Consider the following 25,443-nt stretch of genomic DNA (forward strand, 5'->3'; position numbering starts at 1 on the left):
CAAGTTTACCAAGAGGAGGCCCGAGGCAGCCGGACAGAAGGGTTGGTAAGAAAGGCCAGACAAAGGACACACACAAAGGGGGCCTGTGAAGCGCTCCAAAGTTATCTGGGAGTTGTCTGAGCCCCTCACTTGGTGAGCACAGTACGACGTGGGCAGCCGTTACCTGCAGACGTGGTCTGGATAATAAGAACTGTGAGTAAAGGCCCTGGACTGCATCACTGACTCCGTGTCGTTACTGCTGCTGCCCTGCACCATCACCCCCATCCTCCGCATACACTGCCCTGAGGCTATACTCCTCCCGTGGGGAGTTATGCTACGCTCTGCCTCACCCACAACACCAGCCTCAGCGGTCTGCCCTGCAGCGGCGGTTCACTCTGACCGCAATCCACGGGTGGCGTAGTCGGACATTTAAACATCAAAACCACATAAATAGTTCCGCCACTGGTTTGACCACCCTGAGCCACGGAACCGGGTCGCCGCCACGAAGACTACAACCACCAGCATCCACCAAAAAGGGTCCGGCTCCGGGTGTCCCAAGGCCCAGGGGGTGCATCAGAACATTTTCATCACCTTTCACAATCACCAATGGGACAAGGCAGGGATGTCCTCTGTCCCCTCTCTTATACATCCTAGTGACGGAGCACCTGCTCTCATCAATTCGCCATAACCCCAATATTAGGTGGATTGAGGTGGGAGGCACCGAGTACAAGTGCTCTCTATTTGCTGATGATGTCCTAGTATATATCACTCAATCACATATATCCATCCATGCTGTTATGGCTGAAATAGATCACTTTGTTACATGGTCAAATTTTAAAATCAATGCAGCGAAGTCTGAGGCCCTCGATGTCTCCCTCCCCAAATCCATATAGGATTCCATCCAGTCCAACTTTCCCTTTGCCTGGCCCTCACAGGGTATCAAATACTTAGGAATTCCTATTCATAGAGACCTCTCCCATCTATGTTATCTTAATTTTGGGCCCTTTATTGAACAACTCCATACAGACCATGGTTGGCAAGTTAGAACTGTAAGATTCACTACGTGAACCACTGTTGTTTTGTGGAAAAGCACATGTACACTGCGTTCCAAATTATTATGCAAAAAGTGTTTAGGAGTGATAAGGGAAGAATTTGTTTGTTTGTCAGTTAAACTCATTGATGGTGATGTGTGTCAGGGCTCTTTATATCACTGTAAGCAATTGCAGACACCTGTGCTAATTAGTTTGGCAGGTGTGTCCAATGAAAGGCAAGAATACTTAAGAAGGCTGTCTCACATTATTAAGCAGCCTACATTTTCTGCCAAAATGGGAAAGAAAAAGGATGTGTCGGCTGCTGAGAAGCAACAAATTGTGGAGTGTTTAGGTCAAGGCATGACTACAATCAACATTGTGCGATGATCAGGATGAAGTGTCTTGGCAATCAAGAAGTATGTAGCTGATTCACAGTACACACGTGTGCGTGCTGATAAGGGCAAATTGAGGACTCTTTCCTACAGGCAATTACGTCAGGTTGAAAGAGCAGCGGCAAAAAAGCCTTGTCATAGCAGCAGACAAGTTTTTGAAGCTGCTTGTGCCTCCAACGTCCCCCGAACAACAAGATGCAGGGTCCTTCAGAGGTTTGCAGCTGTGCATACGCCATCCTGTCGACCTCCTCTATCCACTTCACACAAGCAGAAACGGCTCCAGTGGGCCAAACATTACATGAAGACTGATTTCAAAACTGTTTTGTTCACGGATGAGTGCCGTGCAGCGCTCGATGGTCCAGATGGATGGAGCGGAGGATGGCTGGTTGATGGACACCCCACGCAAACACGGCTACAGCGCCAACAAGGAGGAGGTGGAGTAATGTTTTGGGCTGGAATCATGGGGAGAGAGATTGTCGGCCCCTTTAGGATCCCTGAAGGCGCTAAAGATGAACTCCATAATGTATGTGGATTTTCTCAAACAGCACTTCCTGCCATGGTTCAAGAAGAAGAACCGTGTATTTCACAGCAAGATCATTTTTCTGCATGATAATGCACCATCTCATGCTGCACATAAAACATCTGCATCTCTGGCTGATATGGGCATAAAAGGGGACAAACTTATGGTGTGACCCCCATGCTCCCCTGACCTCTACCCCATTCAGAACCTTTGGAGCATCATTAAAAGGAGTGTCTATGATGGCGGGAGGCAGTTCACATCTAAGCAACAGCTCTGGGAGGGTATTCTGTCCTCATGCAAAACAATTGAAGCAGAAACCATCCAAAACCTGACAAATTCAATGGACGAGAGAGTTCAGAAGCTCCTTTCGAACAAGGGGTCCTATGTGAAAATGTAACATCACCTAGAATAAAGTTTTGAGTTGAAAACTGTTTGATTTCAGTTTCTAACAACCTGCTAATGCTTATAATTTCAAAAATGACCATTTTTTTGGTCTTTATTAAAATGAAAAGGTTGATCGAAAAGTTTGGGGGATCTAAGAGTGTGGCAACCCAGTAGTCATGATTACTTCGAATTCTGACAATATGAGGGTCATGCTGCAGGTAGTGCAGCAAGAAGGCACTTATGTGTCTTGCGCATCTCGGAGCCCCAAAATTATTTTCCGGGCTAGATGCAGCTAAAAATTATTATTAATTTTAAATCTGGTGAAGCTTTAGTATAGATGGCCTAATAGGATCAGTGCTGCACACTGCTACAAAGCCCAAATTATTTTCCAGTCAAGATACAAATAAACATGATTAGTAATTTTAAATCTGGTGGAGCTTATTATAGATGGCCTAATAGAATCAGTGCTGCACACTGCTACAAAGCCCAAATTATTTTCCAGCCAAGATACAGATAAACATGATTAGTAATTTGAAAGCTTAAAACGGTTGGTAGGGTGATTTTAACCAATCATCAAGCTTTTACTCTCCCTAGGATGACACAGGGGTAGAAAAGTCGTTTCGGATCCATGATTTGTTCATCTTTATGAACGTGAGTCTGTCTACATTATCAGTGGAGAGCCGCGTGCGCTTATCTGTCAGCACACCACCAGCAGCGCTGAACACACGTTCAGACAGAACGCTGGCTGCGGGGCATGACAAGATCTCCAAGGCGTAAGTGGCTAGCTCCGGCCATTTATCCAGATTGGAAGCCCAAAAAGAGCAAGGGTCCAGTGACACAGTCGTGGCTTCAATGTTTACTTGGAGATACTCCTGTACCATCGTCTCTAGGCGTTGACTATGTGTCAGACTTCTTGTCTCCTGTGGCCTTGCAAAGGATGGGCTAAAAAAGTGGTGAAATGATTCCGCAAAATTGATGTTACCAGCAGATACTGTGGTTCTGTTACGGTTTGAGTGCTGAACACTTGACGGTCCCATGGTTGGCAAGTTGGAACTGTGAGATTCACTACGTGCACCACTGGTATTTTGTGGAAAAGCACATGTAAGATTCTGCAACAGTCTCTGCTGATACTCCTGCATGCGTGCATCCCTTTCTATGGCAGGAATAATTTCTACAAATTTACTTTTGTACCGGGGATCTAACAGTGTGGCAACCCAGTAGTCAGGATTATTTCTAATTCTCACAATTCGAGGGTCATGTTGCAGGTAGTGCAGCAAGAAGGCACTCATGTGTGTTGCGCATCCAGGAGCACCAAGTCCCTGTTGTGTTGGTGGCGAGGTAACAATCATGCTTCCTTCCTCTGTCCTCTCTCCCCAACCTCGCACAACAGAAATGTGATCAAGGTCTCCCTCATCTGATGAGTCTTCCATCAGTTCGTCCTCCACTTCTTCCTGGGCTCCTGCACCTTCCTCACTAGTTTGGCTGCTACCATGCGCTCTGGTAAAACCATCTCCCCCACCCTCACATGCCTGCCGCCTTGGTGCTGCCGACCGTCTGGACCTTGCAGATGTTAGCCCTTCCGCATACAACTCCTCCTCCTCTACTTCCTCCACCTCCTCTTGTGCCACCACCTGACTCCGAATTCTGTTTAACATGTGCTCCAGCATGTAAATCACCGGAATAGTCATGCTGATAATGGCATCGTCAGCACTAAACATCTTCGTCGCCATTTCAAAACTGTGCAGAAAGGTGCATAGGTCCCTGATCTGAGACCACTCCTCCAGCGTGATTTGCCCCACCTCTGAATCTCGTTGGCCCAGGCTATACGTCAGAACGTATTGCACCAGGGCTTGTCGGTGCTGCCACAGTCGCTGCAACATGTGCAGAGTTGAATTCCACCGGGTAGGCACATCGCATTTTAGCCGGTGAAGTGGCAGGCCCAACGACTTCTGTAGAGATGTAAGTCGCTGAGCTGCGGGATGCGAACGGCGGAAGTGAGCACACAGCGACCGTGCCCTCTGCAGAAGGCCATCTAGTCTGGGATAGTGGGCTAAAAATTGCTGGACAACCAGGTTCAACACGTGAGCCATACAAGGCACGTGTGTGACATTGCCCCGGCGAAGGGCCGCACCCAGGTTTGCAGCATTGTCGCACACGGCCTTCCCTGGTTTCAGGTCCAGTGGAGACAACCATTCATGAAATTGGTTCTCCAGAGCTGACCACAACTCCTCAGCTGTGTGACTCACATTTCCCAGACATTTCAATGTAAAAACCGCCTGATGACGTTGAGCCCTACTGCCAGCATAGTAAGGAGTTGTGCAGGATCCCTTCTGCGCAGTTAGAAAGCTTGTGGCATGACCAGACAGGCTTTGGGTGCAGGTGGAAGACCGAGAGGAGGTTGAGGAGGCAGAAGCAGTGGAGGAACTTTGACATAAAGAGGATTGACGCACATCTCGTGGGACGGCAAGACTTGGACAGCAGCCCCTTGTCCTGCTCTCACCATAGTTACCCAGTGCCCAGTCAACGACATGTAACGCCCCTGTCCATGCCTACTCGTCCAAGTGTCTGTGGTGAAATGCACCCTGTCAAACACAGAGTTTCTCAAAGAAGCGGTGATGTTGTGTGCGACATGCTGGTGGAGCGCAGGCACACCTTTCTTTGAGAAGTAGTGCCGACTGGGCATCTGGTACTGGAGCACTACGACGGACATAAGGTCTCGAAAATCCTCTGTGTCCACCAGGCGGAAAGGCAGCATTTCTGTAGCCAAGAGCTTGCAGATGGTGAAATTCAACCTCTTAGCTTTCTCATGGCTAGGAGGAAATGGTCTTTTACTTGTCCACATCTGAGGGACCGAGGGCTGGCTATTGTGCTTAGACGGGGTTGATAAGGGTGTCCCCGGCAAACTGCCGGTCTGTGAGGAAGATGCAGGCGGACATGTTAGGTTGCCTTGATCCAAAGGTGGTGCTATCGATGTCGGACAGCGCTCAACACCAGCTGGTGTTACCACCTCCAAAGAAAATGATGACCTGCCAATCACGCTGGATGTTGCGGGTAAAGAGGTGGCAGGTCTGCGCCCCAAAACAGGTGTGACTGCTGTCCCCCCAGTCACAGAGGATGAAGAGGCCGCGGATGCACAAGATATGGCAGACGGTGGTTGGCCCGGCCGGCTAGGCCGCATTGTAGCACACTGAGCTTCCCACTGCAACTTATGCTTCATGTCCATGTGCCGGTTCATGCATGAAGTACTCAAACTATGTATTTTTTGGCCTCTACTTAGCTTTTGCTGACAAATGTTACAGATAACACGAGTTGGGTCATCTTTATCGATCTGAAAAAATGCCCAGGCTATGCAAGGCTTAGCACCCATGCGACCTGAAGAGCCACCACGACTTGTGGTGAGAGGCAGAGTTGTGTTTGAGGATGCAGTTGTTGACGTGCTTCCAGTACTACGTCTCTGTCCAGGAAGGCGCAACCTGACCTCGTCGTCACTAGCATCTTCCTCCACCTCCTCTGCTGACCTCATCTCTTGGCTGACTGTGGGTTGACAGTAAGTGGGATCTCCAACCTCATCATCATCACCCTGTGCGTTATCACACCCGTCGTCCTCAGAGCCAACCTGTTCCTGCCCTGACAAAAAACTAAAGTTGTCGCTCCAATCAGGTATTTGAGTCTTATCATCGTCTTCCTCATTGTCTCCACCAACAGGAGTTACAGTTTGGGAATGAGGGTCTACATTATGGTCAGAACCTTCTGCGTCTGGTCCTGGATCCGACTCATAAAGATTCTGGGCATCAGTGCAGATCATTTGCTCGTCTGGATTCACAGAAGCGCTGGAGTCGACCTCTGATTCCCAGGCTATAGTATGAGTAAACAGCTCTGCAGACTCAACCATCTGTTCTACCTCATACTCAGACGGGCAGCTGGAGATTTGGGAGCTGTGAGGAAGCAAGTGCGATTTGGGTGACACCTTTGAGGACTGGAGTATTTGTGATGTTGAAGTTGATGTGGAGGAGAGCCCACTTAAAGGAGCACTTGATATCCGTTGAAGCACCTGCTGTTTTTGTGCCTCATCTGGAATTTGTAGCGATTGGCGTGGCCGTAAGAAAGGGATCTTATCACATTGTCCGCTAAAAGAAGTAGACATTTTAGTTTGGCTGGAAGATGGTCTTTCTTCTGCAGATGTTACTGTTGCTTTAACACCTACCCCACGGACACAACCTTTTTTCCCCTTCCCAACACGCCTATTCCCCTTTCCACCAGCAGCAGGCCTTTTTCCACTCATTTTGGTGGTTAACTAATTCACAACTCTGGAGTTGTTTGCACAAAAAAACAATGGATGGGAACCGAGCAGAGCTGAGTGGCCAAACTGTGGTATTAGGCCAAAACTATTGGCTGGGTTAGATGCAGAAAAAAATTATATTCAATTTGCAACCTGATGGAGGTCTGTATAGATGGATTAATAGAACAAGTCCCACACACAGCTAGAAACCCAATATTTTTTCAGAGGTAGATGCAGAAAAAAATATATTCAGTTTGCAACCTGATGGAGGTCTGTATAGATGGATTAACAGAACAAGTCCCACACACAGCTAGAAGCCCAATATTTTTTCAGAGGTAGATGCAGAAAAAAATATATTCAGTTCGCAACCTGAAGGAGGTCTGTATAGATGGATTAATAGAACAAGTCCCACACACAGCTAGAAGCCCAATATTTTTTCAGAGGTAGATGCAGAAAAAAATATATTCAGTTTGCAACCTGATGGAGGTCTGTATAGATGGATTAATAGAACAAGTCCCACACACAGCTAGAAGCCCAATATTTTTCAGAGGTAGATGCAGAAAAAAATATATTCAGTTTGCAACCTGATGGAGGTCTGTATAGATGGATTAATAGAACAAGTCCCACACACAGCTAGAAGCCCAATATTTTTTCAGAGGTAGATGCAGAAAAAAATATATTCAGTTTGCAACCTGATGGAGGTCTGTATAGATGGATTAATAGAACAAGTCCCACACACAGCTAGAAGCCCAACATTTTTTCAGAGGTAGATGCAGAAAAAAATATATTCAGTTTGCAACCTGATGGAGGTCTGTATAGATGGATTAATAGAACAAGTCCCACACACAGCTAGAAGCCCAATATTTTTTCAGAGGTAGATGCAGAAAAAAATATATTCAGTTTGCAACCTGATGGAGGTCTGTATAGATGGATTAATAGAACAAGTCCCACACACAGATAGAAGCCCAATATTTTTTCAGAGGTAGATGCAGAAAAAAATATATTCAGTTTGCAACCTGATGGAGGTCTGTATAGATGGATTAATAGAACAAGTCCCACACACAGCTAGAAGCCCAATATTTTTTCAGAGGTAGATGCAGAAAAAAATATATTCAGTTTGCAACCTGATGGAGGTCTGTATAGATGGATTAATAGAACAAGTCCCACACACAGCTAGAAGCCCAATATTTTTTCAGAGGTAGATGCAGAAAAAAATATATTCAGTTTGCAACCTGATGGAGGTCTGTATAGATGGATTAATAGAACAAGTCCCACACACAGCTAGAAGCCCAATATTTTTTCAGAGGTAGATGCAGAAAAAAATATATTCAGTTTGCAACCTGATGGAGGTCTGTATAGATGGATTAATAGAACAAGTCCCACACACAGCTAGAAGCCCAATATTTTTTCAGAGGTAGATGCAGAAAAAATATATTCAGTTTGCAACCTGATGGAGGTCTGTATAGATGGATTAATAGAACAAGTCCCACACACAGCTAGAAGCCCAATATTTTTTCAGAGGTAGATGCAGAAAAAAATATATTCAGTTTGCAACCTGATGGAGGTCTGTATAGATGGATTAATAGAACAAGTCCCACACACAGCTAGAAGCCCAATATTTTTTCAGAGGTAGATGCAGAAAAAAATATATTCAGTTTGCAACCTGATGGAGGTCAGTATAGATGGACTAATACAACAAGTCCCACACACAGCTAGAAGCCCAATATTTTTTCAGAGGTAGATGCAGAAAAAAATATATTCAGTTTGCAACCTGATGGAGGTCTGTATAGAAGGATTAATAGAACAAGTCCCACACACAGCTAGAAGCCCAATATTTTTTCAGAGCTAGATGCAGAAAAAAATATATTCAGTTTGCAACCTGATGGAGGTCTGTATAGATGGATTAATAGAACAAGTCCCACACACAGCTAGAAGCCCAATATTTTTTCAGAGGTAGATGCAGAAAAAAATATATTCAGTTTGCAACCTGATGGAGGTCTGTATAGATGGATTAATAGAACAAATCCCACACACAGCTAGAAGCCCAATATTTTTTCAGAGGTAGATGCAGAAAAAAATATATTCAGTTTGCAACCTGATGGAGGTCTGTATAGATGGATTAATAGAACAAGTCCCACACACAGCTAGAAGCCCAATATTTTTCCAGAGGTAGATGCAGAAAAAAATATATTCAGTTTGCAACCTGATGGAGGTCTGTATAGATGGATTAATAGAACAAGTCCCACACACAGCTAGAAGCCCAATATTTTTTCAGAGCTAGATGCAGAAAAAAATTATATTCAATTTGCAACCTGATGGAGGTCAGTATAGATGGACTAATAGAATGATGCTATGCCCAAAAGATTTTACTTCACTAGGTGCAGTAAAAAAATTGGTATTCTATACACAGGTGGTATATCTTGCAACACAGATAGGCTACTCCACTGACTAACACACTCTGCAATAGGCCAAAAAGGATTAGCTTTGCTAGATTCAGCCAAATGCTGTGAAAAAAACTTGCACAGCACTGGCACAGACCTGCCTGGCAAAAACTGATAGGAACTGATGTAACCTAGTCCTGAAAAGGACTCCAATTACAATTAGTCTTTACTCCCACAATCTATCTATTTAAGAGCACAGACCTGCCTGATAAAAGTCGTAGGAAATGCTGTAACCTAGTCCTTAAAAGGACTGCAATCACAACTATTCCCTACTCCCAAGCTATCTGTAGATTTGTGCGAAAATTGGCTTGAAATTAACAAGGTATAGCGCACACAGCAACAGCGGTGCCGTCTAACACGCAGCTGCAGCAGTGAGAAAATGGTGGCGACGGGGAAAATGGCTGGGTCTTATAGGGCAAGGACATGTGACATACACTGCCAATGACACATGCACTTGCTTGTGTGAAAAAAAGCACTTCGCTCCGTGTGTGCGCTGCTGATAGGCTGACAGATTGCACCTCCCCACTGCAAATGCGGGAAAGAGAAAAAAAAATGGAGATCTTCATTGTTCCTGCAGAGATCCATCCCCTGCACCTCCCCCCACCCCGCTGTACACTCAAACTGCGTATTAACATTAATTTTCATCATTACTGAGAAAAAATCTAGTTATGATTTTGGTGCACGAACAGTTATCGAACATAACCTCGAACAGCCGAATTTTTCTCAAATTGTTCGTGTTCGCCGAACGGCTCGAACACCGCACAAAACAGCTCGAATTTGAGATTGGCGAACAGTTCGAGTAGAACAATGCTCATCTCTAGTTATAACAAGATGCTTTTAATGCCCCTCAGAAGAGACCAGGAGGTCAGAGTGGTATAACAAGATGTTTTTAATGCCCATTACAAGACACGTGGAGGTCAGAGTAGTATAACAAGACGCTTTTAATGCCCCTTTACACGAGATGTAGAGGTCAGAGTCGTATAACAAGACGCTTTTAATGCCCCTTACAAGAGACGTGGAGGTCAGAGTGGTATAACAAGACGCTTTTAATGCCCCTTACAAGAGTCATCGAGGTCAGAGTGGTATAGCAAGACGCTTTTAATGCCCCTTTACAAGAGACGTAGAGGTCAGAGTGGTATAACAAGACGCTTTTAATGCCCGTTACAAGAGACGTGGAGATCAGAGTGGTATAACAAGACGCTTTTAATGCCCATTACAAGAGACGTGGAGATCAGAGTGGTATAACAAGATGCTTTTAATGCGCCTTTACAAGAGACATAGAGGTCAGAGTGGTTTAACAAGACGATTTTAATGCCCCTCAGAAGAGTCGAGAGGTCAGAGTGATATAACAAGACAATTTTAATGCCCCTCAGAAGAGACGTGGAGGTCAGAGTGGTATAACAAGACGCTTTTAATGCCCCTTACAAGAGTCATCGAGGTCAGAGTGCTATAACAAAATGCTTTTAATGCCCCTTTACAAGAGACGTAGAGGTCAGAGTGGTATAACAAGACGGTTTTAATGCCCCTTACAAGAGACGTGGAGGTCAGAGTTTTATAACAAGACGCTTTTAATGCCTCTCAGAAGAGACGTGAAGGTCAGAGGGGTATAACAAGACGGTTTTAATGCCCCTCGGAAGAGATGTGGAGGTCAGAGTGGTATAAAAAGACTCTTTTAATGCCCCTTACAAGAGACGTGGAGGTCAGAGTGTTATAACTGTTAGAACCTTGCTGTTAGGTTTTTTTTCCTTTGCTGGTCACATGACCTTGTTGGCCTATTTAATCCTGCTCCGCCCTTCTGGCTTTGCTGGACTTCATTGTATATCTACTTTCTAGCTAGCCTGTGCTCTGTATCTAACTCTGTTAGTTTGCTTGGTCTACGGACCTCTAGGTTCTATCTATTTTGTTTGTTCGTCTGTCTGCTGCTATTTCTGTTAGGAGGTGTCCCATATTCCTCCCAGTCCTTAGTACTTGTAGGGATTCCCTCCCCAAATCTATAGGTCTCCGTACAGACTAGATTAGGACTTTAGCAGGTCTGATCGCAGGATCAGGTTCCCTGTTACATCGTAGGGATTCAGCTGAGTCTTATAGTAGGGACAGATCTCCTCTCTTTCCTTAGCTTTGGTAGCAGAACATAACAGTAAGTCCAGCCTGTAAATTCTCTAAGGAAAGATTTTTTTTTTGTTCCATCATGGTGTCGGTTCAGGATTTGGCTAAACACCTGCAGGGACTCTCTCTGGAAGTGGCCGAGCTCCGTCAGCACGTGAGTAACTGTCCTGGAGCATATTTCTTGGAGCCTAAGGTATGTTTGCCGGATTTATTTTTTGGTGAACATCGAGAATTTTTTTCATTTAAAAATGCTTGCTTATTGTATTTTCGTTTGAGACCCAAGTCCTCTGGGGATGAATCCCAGCGCGTAGGGTTCATAATGTCACTTTTGCGCAAAGAGCCTCAGGAGTGGGCCTTTTCTTTGCAACCTAGTGATACATGCTTCAGATCAGTGGATAGTTTTTTTTCTGCTTTAGGACTATTATATGATGATCCTGACCGTGTGGCATCAGCTGAGACTGAGTTGAGACGTTTAAAACAAGGATCAGGTAATATGGAAAAATATTGTACACATTTTCGTCGTTGGTCCACTCAAACAGGGTGGAACGATTCTGCTCTGAAAAGTCTATTTCTTGCTGGGCTCAGTGAAAAGGTTAAAGACCTGCTAATTGCTTATCCTACACCTGAGGATTTGCAACAGGCTATGCAATTAGCTATACGGGTGGACAGAAGACTGCGTGCTAGGGTTAATGAGAGCAAATCCTCTGCTATGTCAGTTTCTGGTTATGATAATGTGTGTACTAACAGTGGTGAACCGATGGAGATTGGATCGGTGGCACCTCGCTCTCAAGAAAAACACCGTCGTTTTTCAGAAGGCTTGTGTTTCTATTGTGGAAAATCTGGTCATTTGATTAAAGGCTGTGAGCTTCGTATGAAGAAAGAAAAAAAAATGGTCAGTCACGCCCGTATTGCCTGTTTAAATTCCAAGGGTATATTTTTAGCTGCTTCCACGATTGCTCAGGAAAAATTAATGGAATTTCGGGTGTTTGTTGATTGCGGGTCTACACTGAATGTTATTGATGGGGGATTCGTGGAAAAACTCAATTTAAAACCTGAACCTTTATCATCCCCCATTGCTGTGGTTTCTGTGGATGGCTCCCCTTTGAAGAATATTACTCTCAAGGTCAGTGAATTTCCTCTCACTATTAATGGTGTTCACCATGAGAAATTGGATTTGGTAGTGTTGAATAACTTGCCTTCTCCAGTAATATTGGGTTTGCCCTGGTTAAAATTTCACAATCCTGTACTGGATTGGTCTACCAGTGAAATTAAATCCTGGAGCCATAAATGTTATGACAAGTGTTGTAACGGGCGTATTGCAGCTTTGGATAGGGGAGAATTGCCTGTTCCTATTCAGGATTTTTGGAGAGTTTTTTCTGAGAAAGAATCGCAGGTTTTGCCTCCCCATAGAGACTATGATTGTTCTATTGAATTTGTCCCTGGAGCGACTCTTCCTAAAAGTCGTTTATTTAACCTTACTATTCCTGAGAGGAAGGCTTTGGAGGAATACATACAGACAAGTTTGGCCGCCGGTCACATTAGGCCCTCTAAGTCTCCTGTGGCGGTTGGATTTTTTTTTGTAAAAAAAAAGGACGGCGGTTTACGTCCTTGTCTGGATTTTCGTGAGATTAACAAAATTACGGTACGCAATCCTTACCCACTGCCATTGATTCCTGATCTGTTTAACCAGTTATTGGGGGCCAAGTGGTTCTCTAAAATTGACCTTAAGGGGGCATACAATCTGTTGCGCATGAAGGAGGGTGATGAATGGAAGACTGCTTTTAACACTCCTGTGGGTCATTTTGAGAATCTGGTTATGCCTTTTGGTCTTACTAATGCTCCTGCATTTTTTCAGAATCTGATTAATGACATCCTTAGACCTTTGATCGGTAAAAATGTGGTTGTGTATTTGGATGACATTTTGATTTATTCGCCAGATCTGGAGTCTCATTGGCGGAGCGTGCGTGAGGTATTAAAGTTATTAATGGACAATTCGCTTTTTGCTAAGCTGGAGAAATGTGAGTTCGCTGTACAGAGAATTAGTTTTTTGGGCTACATTATCTCCAGCAAAGGTTTTGAGATGGATCCGGTTAAGGTTCAGGCTGTGCAGGAATGGCCTAGGCCTATTGGTTTGAAATCAATACAGAGGTTTTTGGGTTTCGCCAATTACTATAGAAAATTCATAAAAAATTTTTCTAGTATTGTCAAACCTCTGACTGATCTCACCAGGAAAGGTGCTGATGCGGTTCAGTGGTCTTCTGAGGCCATTGAAGCTTTTGTGTATCTCAAGGAGAGGTTCACCTCTGCTCCCATCCTTATGCAGCCTGATGTTACTAGGCCGTTTTTGGTTGAGGTTGATGCTTCCTCTGTGGGGGTTGGCGCAGTATTGTCTCAGGATAACGGGGATGGATTACATCCCTGTGCATTTTTTTCAAAAAAATTTTCGGAGACTGAATTGAATTACGATATTGGTAATCGGGAATTATTGGCTATTAAACTCGCATTTGAACACTGGCGCCACTTCTTGGAAGGTGCGGAATTTCCCGTTCAGGTTCTTACGGATCATAAAAATCTGATATATCTTGACGCTGCCAAGCGCCTGAATGCCCGTCAGGCTAGGTGGGCACTGTTTTTCTCGCGGTTTAATTTCTCCGTTACTTACATCCCTGGTACTAAGAATGTTAAGGCGGATGCCTTGTCTCGCAGTTTTTCTCCCATAGTCGGTGCTGAGAAAGAGGAAAACATTTTACAAGAAGGTGTTGTGATAGCTGCTTTAGACTCCGTTTTGGAAGATGAGATTCTTAAAGCTCAGGAGAATGCCCCATCTAACACTCCTCATGGGAGGTTGTTTGTGCCTGGGACCTTTAGGAGAGATTTGTTTGTTGAGTGTCACGAATCTCGGTTGGCAGGTCATCCCGGAATCTCTGAGACCAAGAGACTGGTGGGTCGCAGTTTTTGGTGGCCTGGATGGCAGAAGGAAGTCATTAAGTGGGTGCGCCAATGTACTATATGTGCTAGATCTAAGTCCTCACATACTCCTGCTGCGGGGTTGCTTTGTCCTTTGGAGGTCCCCAGTGCTCCTTGGACACATTTGGCTATGGACTTTATAACTGACCTTCCCCCCTCTGAGGGTTTTACTGTCATCTGGGTGGTCGTGGACCGTTTTAGCAAGATGTGTCACTTGGTTCCCTTCGTCAAACTGCCCTGCGCTAAAACTCTCGCTAAGGCCTTTGTCAAGGAAATTGTCAGACTTCATGGCGTTCCTACTGACATTGTTTCTGATAGGGGTCCTCAGTTCGTGGCTCGTTTTTGGCGTGCCTTTTGTGACAGGTTGGGAATTCATTTGTCGTTTTCGTCCGGATATCATCCTGAATCTAATGGCCAGACAGAAAGGAAAAACCAGGATGTTGAGCAGTTCTTGCGTTGTTTTGTGGCAGACAATCAAGAGGGGTGGTCTGAGTTTCTGCCACTTGCCGAATTTGCTCTGAACAATCATACATCTTCTTCTGCTGGTTGTTCGCCTTTTTTTTGTTGTTCTGGGAGACATCCGTCGTTTGGGTCGTTCTCCAAGTTGGGATCTGCCGTGCCTGAGGAGGAGAATTTTTCCGGTGATTTGGAAAGAGTTTGGACGGATGTGCGTGGTAATCTTCAGGAGGCCAACAGAAAATCTAAAGACTACTTTGATAGGAAACGACAGGAGGTTTTGTTCGCTGTTGGTGACATGGTTTGGTTGTCCTCTAGGAATCTGCGGTTGAGGATTCCGTCTAAGAAATTGGGTCCCAAGTTTGTAGGGCCCTTTAAGGTGCTTCAGGTTGTCAACCAATCTGCTGTTAGGTTGGAGGTTCCTACCTCCTGGAGAATTAATCCGGTCTTTCATGTCTCTCTGTTAAAAAAAGCTGTTGTGTCGGATGGTGACGCCTCTGCCTCTGTTCCTCCGGTGGTGGAGGACGGGGAATATGAAATTTCTCGCATCCTTGACTCTAGACGGTATAGAGGTAGTTTGCAGTATCTTGTGGCCTGGAAAGGTTTCGGACCCGAGGATAACTCTTGGGTGAGGTCAGATGATGTTTCCGCGTCCAGACTTATCAGAGCTTTTCACAGGAGATTTCCTGATAAGCCTGGTCCTAGGGGATCCGGAGGATCCTCTTAGAAGGGGGGGTACTGTTAGAACCTTGCTGTTAGGTTTTTTTTCCTTTGCTGTTCACATGACCTTGTTGGCCTATTTAATCCTGCTCCGCCCTTCTGGCTTTGCTGGACTTCATTGTATATCTACTTTCTAGCTAGCCTGTGCTCTGTATCTAACTCTGTTAGTTTGCTTGGTCTACGGACCTCTAGGTTCTATCTATTTTGTTTGTTCGTCTGTCTGCTGCTATTTCTGTTAGGAGGTGTCCCATATTCCTCCCAGTCCTTAGTACTTGTAGGGATTCCCTCCCCAAATCTATAGGTCTCCGTACAGACTAGATTAGGACTTTAGCAGGTCTGATCGCAGGATCAGGTTCCCTGTTACATCGTAGGGATTCAGCTGAGTCTTATAGTAGGGACAGATCTCCTCTCTTTCCTTAGCTTTGGTAGCAGAACATAACAATAACAAGAGTCTTTTAATTCCTCTCAGAAAAGACTTGGAGGTCAGAGTGGTAAAACAAGATGCTTTTAATACCCCTCAGAAGAGACGTGGAGGTCAGAGTGGTATAACAAGATGCTTTTAATGCCACGTACAAGAGATGTGGAGGTCAGAGTGGTATAACAAGACTCTTTTAATGCCCCTCAGAAGAGACTTGGAGGTCAGAGTGGTATAACTAGACACTTTAATGCCCCTCAGAAGAGACGTGGAGGTCAGAGTGGTAAAACAAGACTCTTTTCATGCCCCTCAGAAGAGACGTGGAGGTCAGCGTGGTATAACAAGACGCTTTTAATGCCCCTTACAAGAGACGTGGAGGTCAGAGTGTTATAACAAGACGCTTTTAAGGCCCTCAGAAGAGACAAGGAGGTCAGAGTGGTATAACAAGATGTTTTTAATGCCCATTACAAGAGACGTGGAGGTCAGAGTGGTATAACAAGACGCTTTTTATGCCCCTTTACACGAGACGTAGAGGTCAGAGTGGTATAACAAGACGCTTTTAATTCCGCTCACAAGAGACGTGGAGGTCAGAGTGGTATAACAAGACGCTTTTAATGCCCCTCAGAAGAGACGTGGGGGTCAGAGAGGTATAACAAGACGCTTTTAATGCCCCTTACAAGAGACTTGGAGGTCAGAGTTGTATAGCAAGATGCTTTTAATGCCCCTTTACAAGAGATGTAGAGGTCAGAGTGGCATAACAAGACACTTTTAATGCCCCTTAGTAGAGACGTGGAGGTCAGAGTGGTATAACAAGACGCTTTTAAGGCCCCTTGCAAGAGACGTGGAGGTCGGAGTGGTATAACAAGACGCTTTTAATGCCCATTACAAGAGACGCAGAGGTCAGAGTGGTATAACAAGACGCTTTTAATGCCCCTTTACAAGAGACGTAGAGGTCAGAGTGGTTTAACAATACGATTTTAATGCCCCTCAGAAGAGACGTGGAGGTCAGAGTCATATAACAAGACGCTTTTAATGCCCCTCAGAAGAGTCGTGGAGGTCAGAGTGGCATAACAAGACGCTTTTAATGCCCCTTACAAGAGACGTGGAGGTCAGAGTGGTATAACAAGACGCTTTTCAAACACCTTACAAGAGACTTGGAGGTCAGAGTGGTATAAAAAGATGCTTTTAATGCCCCTTTACAAGAGACGTAGTGGTCAGAGTTGTATAACAAGACCCTTTTAATGCCCCTCAGAAGAGACGTGGAGGTCAGAGTGGTATAACAAGATGCTTTTAATACCCCTCTGAAGAGACGTGGAGGTCAGAGTGGTATAAGAAGATGCTTTTAATGCCACTTACAAGAGATGAGGAGGTCAGAGTGGTATAACAAGACTCTTTTAATGCCCCTCAGAAGAGACTTGGAGGTCAGAGTGGTATAACTAGACACTTTAATGCCCCTCAGAAGAGACGTGGAGGTCAGAGTGGTAAAACAAGACTCTTTTAATGCCCCTCAGAAGAGACGTGGAGGTCAGAGTGGTATAACAAGACGCTTTTAATGCCCCTTACAAGAGACGTGGAGGTCAGAGTGTTATAACAAGACGCTTTTAATGCCCCTCAGAAGAGACAAGGAGGTCAGAGTGGTATAACAAGACGCTTTTAATGCCCCTTTACACGAGACGTAGAGGTCAGAGTGGTATAACAAGACGCTTTTAATGCCGCTCACAAGAGACGTGGAGGTCAGAGTGGTATAACAAGACGCTTTTAATGCCCCTCAGAAGAGACGTGGGGATCAGAGAGGTATAACAAGACGATTTTAATGCCCCTTACAAGAGACGTGGAGGTCAGAGTGGTATAACAAGACGATTTTAATGCCCCTTACAAGAGACTTGGAGGTCAGAGTTGTATAGCAAGATGCTTTTAATGCCCCTTTACAAGAGACGTAGAAGTGAGAGTGGCATAACAAGACGCTTTTAATGCCCCTTAGTAGAGACGTGGAGGTCAGCGTGGTATAACAAGACGCTTTTAATGCACATTAAAAGAGACGCGGAGGTCAGAGTGGTATAACAAGACGCTTTTAATGCCCCTTTACAAGAGACGTAGAGGTCAGAGTGGTTTAACAAGACGATTTTAATGCCCCTCAGAAGAGTCGTGGAGGTCAGCGTAATATAACAAGACGCTTTTAATGCCCATCAGAAGAGGCGTGGAGGTCAGAGTGGCATAACAAGACTCTTTTAATGCCCCTTACAAGAGATGTGGAGGTCAGAGTGGTATAACAAGACGCTTTTCAAACCCCTTACAAGAGACTTGGAGGTCAGAGTGGTATAAAAAGATGCTTTTAATGCCCCTTTACAAGAGACGTAGTGGTCGGAGTTGTATAACAAGACCCTTTTAATGCCCCTCAGAAGAGACGTGGAGGTCAGAGTGGTATAACTAGACACTTTAATGCCCCTCAGAAGAGACATGGAGGTCAGAGTGGTAAAACAAGACTCTTTTAATGCCCCTCAGAAGAGACGTGGAGGTCAGAGTGGTATAACAAGATGCTTTTAATGCCCCTTACAAGAGACTTGGAGGTCAGAGTGTTATAACAAGACGCTTTTAATGCCCCTCAGAAGAGGCAAGGAGGTCAGAGTGGTATAACAAGATGTTTTTAATGCCCATTACAAGAGACGTGGAGGTCAGAGTGGTATAACAAGACGCTTTTAATGCCCCTTTACACGAGACGTAGATGTCAGAGTGGTATAACAAGACGCTTTTAATGCCGCTCACAAGAGACGTGGAGGTCAGAGTGGTATAACAAGACGCTTTTAATGCCCCTCAGAAGAGACGTGGGGGTCAGAGAGGTATAACAAGACGCTTTTAATGCCCCTTACAAGAGACGTGGAGGTCAGAGTGGTATAACAAGACGATTTTAAAGCCCCTTACAAGAGACTTGGAGGTCAGAGTTGTATAGCAAGACGCTTTTAATGCCCCTTTACAAGAGACGTAGAGGTCAGAGTGGCATAACAAGACGCTTTTAATGCCCCTTAGTAGAGACGTGGAGGTCAGCGTGGTATAACAAGACGCTTTTAATGCCCCTTACAAGAGACGTGGAGGTCGGAGTGGTATAACAAGACGCTTTTAATGCACATTACAAGAGACGCGGAGGTCAGAGTGGTATAACAAGACGCTTTTAATGCCCCTTTACAAGAGACGTAGAGGTCAGAGTGGTTTAACAAGACGATTTTAATGCCCCTCAGAAGAGTCGTGGAGGTCAGAGTGGCATAACAAGACTCTTTTAATGCCACTTACAAGAGATGTGGAGGTCAGAGTGGTATAACAAAACGCTTTTCAAACCCCTTACAAGAGACTTGGAGGTCAGAGTGGTATAAAAAGATGCTTTTAATGCCCCTTTACAAGAGACGTAGTGGTCAGAGTTGTATAACAAGACCCTTTTAATGCCCCTCAGAAGAGACGTGGAGGTCAGAGTGGTATAACAAGATGCTTTTAATGCCACTTACAAGAGCCGTGGACATCAGAGTGGTATAACAAGATGCTTTTAATGCCACTTACAAGAGATGTGGAGGTCAGAGTGGTATAACAAGATGCTTTTAATGCCCCTTTACAAGAGACGTAGATGTCCGAGTGGTATAACTAGACAGTTTAGTGTCCCTCAGAAGAAATGTGGAGGTCAGAGTGGTATAACAAGACTCTTTTAATGCCACTCAGAAGAGACGTGAAGGTCAGAGTGGTATAACAAGGCGCTTTTAATGCCCGTTACAAGAGACGTGGAGGTCAAAGTAGTATAACAAGATGCTTTTAATGCCACTTACAAGAGATGTGGAGGACAGAGTGGTATAACATGACGCTTTTAATGCCCCTTACAAGAGACGTGGAGGTCAGAGTGTTATAACAAGACTCTTTTAAAGCCCCTCAGAAGAGACTTGGAGGTCAGAGTGGTATAACTAGACACTTTAATGCCCCTCAGAAGAGACGTGGAGGACAGAGTGGTAAAACAAGACTCTTTTAATGCCCCTCAGAAGAGACGTGGAGGTCAGAGTGGTATAACAAGACGCTTTTAATGCCCCTTACAAGAGACGTGGAGGTCAGAGTGTTATAACAAGACGCTTTTAATGCCCCTCAGAAGAGACAAGGAGGTAAGAGTGGTATAACAAGATGTTTTTAATGCCCATTACAAGAGACGTGGAGGTCAGAGTGGTATAACAAGACGCTTTTAATGCCCCTTTACACGAGACGTAGAGGTCAGAGTGGTATAACAAGACGCTTTTAATGCCGCTCAGAAGAGATGTGGAGGTCAGGGTGGTATAACAAGACGCTTTTAATGCCCCACAGAAGAGACTTGGGGGTCAGAGAGGTATAACAAGACGCATTTAATGCCCCTTACAAGAGATGTGGAGGTCAGAGTAGTATAACAAGACTCTTTTAATGCTCCTTACAAGAGACGTGGAGGTCAGAGTTGTATAGCAAGATGCTTTTAATGCCCCTTTACAAGAGACGTAGAGGTCAGAGTGGCATAACAAGACGCTTTTAATGCCCATTAGTAGAGACGTGGAGGTCAGAGTGGTATAAAAAGACGCTTTTAATGCCCATTACAAGAGACGCGTAGGTCGGAGTGGTATAACAAGACGCTTTTAATGCCCATTACAAGAGACGCGGAGGTCAGAGTGGTATAACAAGACGCTTTTAATGCCCCTTTACAAGAGACATAGAGGTCAGAGTGGTTTAACAAGACGATTTTAATGCCCCTCAGAAGAGACGTGAAGGTCAGAGTGATATAACAAGACGCTTTTAATGCCCCTCAGAAGAGTCGTGGAGGTCAGAGTGGCATAACAAGACGCTTTTAATGCCCCTTACAAGAGACGTGGAGGTCAGAGTGGTATAACAAAATGCTTTTCAAACCCCTTTCAAGAGACGTGGAGGTCAGAGTGGTATAACAAGATGCTTTTAATGCCCCTTTACAAGAGACGTAGTGGTCAGAGTTGTATAACAAGACCCTTTTAATGCCCCTCAGAAGAGACTTGGAGGTCAGAGTGGTATAACAAGATGGTTTTAATGCCCCTTACAAGAGACGTGGAGGTCAGAGTTTTATAACAAGTCGCTTTTAATGCCTCTCAGAAGAGACGTGGAGGTCAGAGGGGTATAACAAGACGATTTTAATGCCCCTCGGAAGAGATGTGGAGGTCAGAGTGGTATAAAAAGACTCTTTTAGTGCCCCTTACAAGAGACGTGGAGGTCAGAGTGTTATAACAAGAGTCTTTTAATACCCCTCAGAAGAGACTTGGAGGTCAGAGTGGTATAACAAGATGCTTTTAATACCCCTCTGAAGAGACGTGGAGGTCAGAGTGGTATTACAAGATGCTTTTAATGCCACTTACAAGAGATGAGGAGGTCAGAGTGGTATAACAAGACTCTTTTAATGCCCCTCAGAAGAGACTTGGAGGTCAGAATGGTATAACTAGACACTTTAATGCCCCTCAGAAGAGACGTGGAGGTCAGAGTGGTAAAACAAGACTCTTTTAATGCCCCTCAGAAGAGACGTGGAGGTCAGAGTGGTATAACAACACGCTTTTAATGCCCCTTACAAGAGACGTGGAGGTCAGAGTGTTATAACAAGACGCTTTTAATGCCCCTCAGAAGAGACAAGGAGGTCAGAGTGGTATAACAAGATGTTTTTAATGCCCATTACAAGAGACGTGGAGGTCAGAGTGGTATAACAAGACGCTTTTAATGCCCCTTTACACGAGACGTAGAGGTCAGAGTGGTATAACAAGACGCTTTTAATGCCACTCACAAGAGACGTGGAGGTCAGAGTGGTATAACAAGACGCTTTTAATGCCCCTCAGAAGAGACGTGGGGGTCAGAGAGGTATAACAAGACGATTTTAATGCCCCTTACAAGAGACGTGGAGGTCAGAGTGGTATAACAAGACGATTTTAATGCCCCTTACAAGAGACTTGGAGGTCAGAGTTGTATAGCAAGATGCTTTTAATGCCCCTTTACAAGAGACGTAGAGGTCAGAGTGGTTTAACAAGACGATTTTAATGCCCCTCAGAAGAGACGTGGAGGTCAGAGTGATATAACAAGACGCTTTTAATGCCCCTCAGAAGAGTCGTGGAGGTCAGAGTGGCATAACAAGACTCTTTTAATGCCACTTACAAGAGATGTGGAGGTCAGAGTGGTATAACAAGACGCTTTTCAAACCCCTTACAAGAGACTTGGAGGTCAGAGTGGTATAAAAAGATGCTTTTAATGCCCCTTTACAAGAGACGTAGTGGTCAGAGTTGTATAACAAGACCCTTTTAATGCCCCTCAGAAGAGACGTGGAGGTCAGAGTGGTATAACAAGATTCTTTTAATGCCCCTTACAAGAGCCGTGGACATCAGAGTGGTATAACAAGATGCTTCTAATGCCACTTACAAGAGATGTGGAGGTCAGAGTGGTATAACAAGATGCTTTTAATGCCCCTTTACAAGAGACGTAGATGTCAGAGTGGTATAACTAGACAGTTTAGTGTCCCTCAGAAGAAATGTGGAGGTCAGAGTGGTATAACAAGACTCTTTTAATGCCACTCAGAAGAGACGTGAAGGTCAGAGTGGTATAACAAGGCGCTTTTAATGCCCGTTACAAGAGACGTGGAGGTCAAAGTAGTATAACAAGATGCTTTTAATGCCACTTACAAGAGATGTGGAGGACAGAGTGGTATAACATGACGCTTTTAATGCCCCTTACAAGAGACGTGGAGGTCAGAGTGTTATAACAAGACTCTTTTAAAGCCCCTCAGAAGAGACTTGGAGGTCAGAGTGGTATAACTAGACACTTTAATGCCCCTCAGAAGAGACGTGGAGGACAGAGTGGTAAAACAAGACTCTTTTAATGCCCCTCAGAAGAGACGTGGAGGTCAGAGTGGTATAACAAGATGCTTTTAATGCCCCTTACAAGAGACTTGGAGGTCAGAGTGTTATAACAAGACGCCTTTAATGCCCCTCAGAAGAGACAAGGAGGTCAGAGTGGTATAACAAGATGTTTTTAATGCCCATTACAAGAGACGTGGAGGTCAGAGTGGTATAACAAGACGCTTTTAATGCCCCTTTACACGAGACATAGATGTCAGAGTGGTATAACAAGACGCTTTTAATGCCGCTCACAAGAGACGTGGAGGTCAGAGTGGTATAACAAGACGCTTTTAATGCCCCTCAGAAGAGACGTGGGGGTCAGAGAGGTATAACAAGACGCTTTTAATGCCCCTTACAAGATACGTGGAGGTCAGAGTGGTATAACAAGACGATTTTAATGCCCCTTAGAATAGACTTTTTAGGTCAGAGTTGTATAGCAAGACGCTTTTAATGCCCCTTTACAAGAGACGTAGAGGTCAGAGTGGCATAACAAGACGCTTTTAATGCCCCTTAGTAGAGACGTGGAGGTCAGCGTGGTATAACAAGACGCTTTTAATGCCCCTTACAAGAGACGTGGAGGTCGGAGTGGTATAACAAGACGCTTTTAATGCACATTACAAGAGATGCGGAGGTCAGAGTGGTATAACAAGACGCTTTTAATGCCCCTTTACAAGAGACGTAGAGGTCAGAGTGGTTTAACAAGACGATTTTAATGCCCCTCAGAAGAGACGTGGAGGTCAGAGTGATATAACAAGACGCTTTTAATGCCCATCAGAAGAGTCGTGGAGGTCAGAGTGGCATAACAAGACTCTTTTAATGCCACTTACAAGAGATGTGGAGGTCAGAGTGGTATAACAAGACGCTTTTCAAACCCCTTACAAGAGACTTGAAGGTCAGAGTGGTATAAAAAGATGCTTTTAATGCCCCTTTACAAGAGACAAAGTGGTCAGAGTTGTATAACAAGACCCTTTTAATGCCCCTCAGAAGAGATGTGGAGGTCAGAGTGGTAAAACAAGACTCTTTTAATGCCCCTCAGAAGAGACGTGGAGGTCAGAGTGGTATAACAAGACGCTTTTAATGCCCCTTACAAGAGACGTGGAGGTCAGAGTGTTATAACAAGACGCTTTTAATGCCCCTCAGAAGAGACAAGGAGGTCAGAGTGGTATAACAAGATGTTTTTAATGCCCATTACAAGAGACGTGGAGGTCAGAGTGGTATAACAAGACGCTTTTAATGCCCCTTTACACGAGATGTAGAGGTCAGAGTGGTATAACAAGACGCTTTTAATGCCGCTCACAAGAGACGTGGAGATGAGAGTGGTATAACAAGACGCTTTTAATGCCCCTTAGAAGAGACGTGTGGGTCAGAGAGGTATAACAAGACGCTATTAATGCCCCTTACAAGAGACGTGGAGGTTAGAGTGGTATATCAAGATGATTTTAATGCCCCTTACAAGAGACTTGGAGGTCAGAGTTGCATAGCAAGACGCTTTTAATCCCCATTTACAAGAGACATATAGGTCAGAGTGGCATAACAAGACGCTTTTAATGCCCCTTAGTAGAGACGTGAAGGTCAGAGTGGTATAACAAGACGCTTTTAATGCCCCTTACAAGAGACGTGGAGGTCGGAGTGATATAACAAGACGCTTTTAATGCCCATTACAAGAGACGCGGAGGTCAGAGTAGTATAACAAGACCCTTTTAATGCCCCTTTACAAGAGACGTAGAGGTCAGAGTGGTTTAACAAGACGATTTTAATGCCCCTCAGAAGAGACGTGGAGGTCAGAGTGATATAACAAGACGCTTTTAATGCCCCTCAGAAGAGTCGTGGAGGTCAGAGTGGCATAACAAGACGCTTTTAATGCCCCTTACAAGAGACGTGGAGTTCAGAGTGGTATAACAAGATGCTTTCAAACCCCTTACAAGAGACGTGGAGGTCAGAGTGGTATAACAAGATGCTTTTAATGCCCCTTTACAAGAGACGTAGTGGTCAGAGTTGTATAACAAGACCCTTTTAATGCCCCTCAGAAGAGACGTGGAGGTCAGAGTGGTATAACAAGACAGTATTAATGCCCCTTAAAAGAGACGTGGAGGTCAGAGTTTTATAATAAGACGCTTTTAATGCCCCTCAGAAGAGACGTGGAGGTCAGAGTGGTATAACAGGACGGTTTTAATGCCCCTCGGAAGAGATGTGGAGGTCAGAGTGGTATAACAAGACTCTTTTAATGCCCCTCAGAAGAGACTTGGAGGTCAGAGTGGTATAACAAGACGCTTTTAATGCCCCTTAGAAGAGATGTGGAGGTCACAGTGGTATAACAAGATGCTTTTAATTCCACTTACAAGAGATGTGGAGGTCAGAGTGGTATAACAAGATGCTTTTAATGCCCCTTTACAAGAGACGTAGAGGTCAGAGTGGTATAACTAGACAGTTTAATGCCCCTCAGAAAAGATGTGGAGGTCAGAGTGGTATAACAAGACTCTTTTAATGCCCTTCAGAAGAGACGTGGAGGTCAGAGTGGTATAACAAGGCGATTTTAATGCCCCTTACAAGAGACGTGGAGGTCAGAGTGTTATAACAAGACGCTTTTAATGCCCCTCAGAAGAGACACGGAGGTCAGAGTGATATAACAAGATGCTTTTAATGCCCATTACAAGTGACGTGGAGGTCAGAGTGTTATAACAAGATGCTTTTATGGCCCCTCAGAAGAGACAAGGAGGTCAGAGTGGTATAACAAGACGTTTTTAATGCCCATTACAAGAGACGTGGAGGTCAGAGTGGTATAACAAGACGCTTTTAATGCCCCTCAGAAGAGACGTGGAGGTCAGAGTGGTATAACAAGACGCTTTTAATGCCCCTCAGAAGAGAC

The sequence above is a fragment of the Phyllobates terribilis genome, unplaced genomic scaffold (assembly GCF_046119375.1).
Source record: "Phyllobates terribilis strain yellow unplaced genomic scaffold, ASM4611937v1 Scaffold_12__6_contigs__length_324123572, whole genome shotgun sequence".
NCBI classification, from domain to species: domain Eukaryota; kingdom Metazoa; phylum Chordata; class Amphibia; order Anura; family Dendrobatidae; genus Phyllobates; species Phyllobates terribilis.